The sequence below is a fragment of the Otolemur garnettii genome, unplaced genomic scaffold, assembly GCF_000181295.1.
Source record: "Otolemur garnettii isolate 467f Iridium unplaced genomic scaffold, OtoGar3 scaffold00018, whole genome shotgun sequence".
In the NCBI taxonomy this organism is placed as follows: domain Eukaryota; kingdom Metazoa; phylum Chordata; class Mammalia; order Primates; family Galagidae; genus Otolemur; species Otolemur garnettii.
The window spans coordinates 2,556,073-2,556,325 of NW_003852413.1; positions in this window are offsets into that span (position 1 = coordinate 2,556,073).

Genomic DNA, 253 nt, shown 5'->3' on the forward strand with positions numbered 1-253 from the left:
TTGCAACCGTGTACTAAACTCGATTATGTGAGTAAAGCACAGGGACGTATCAGCGCCGCTGTGGAAGAACATCAGCTCATGTCTAATCTTCCTCCATCACATAGCGCGGAAGCCAGCACCTGGTGAATCTCTTGGGCACAGCTGGGGATCTTTCTCTCAGACCTATGAAATCCCGTGATCAGATTGTTTTACTTGGAATGGCAGGCTGGGCTGGCTGGAGTTGGAGGCCTCTTTAAGAGGTCTGTACACTAAA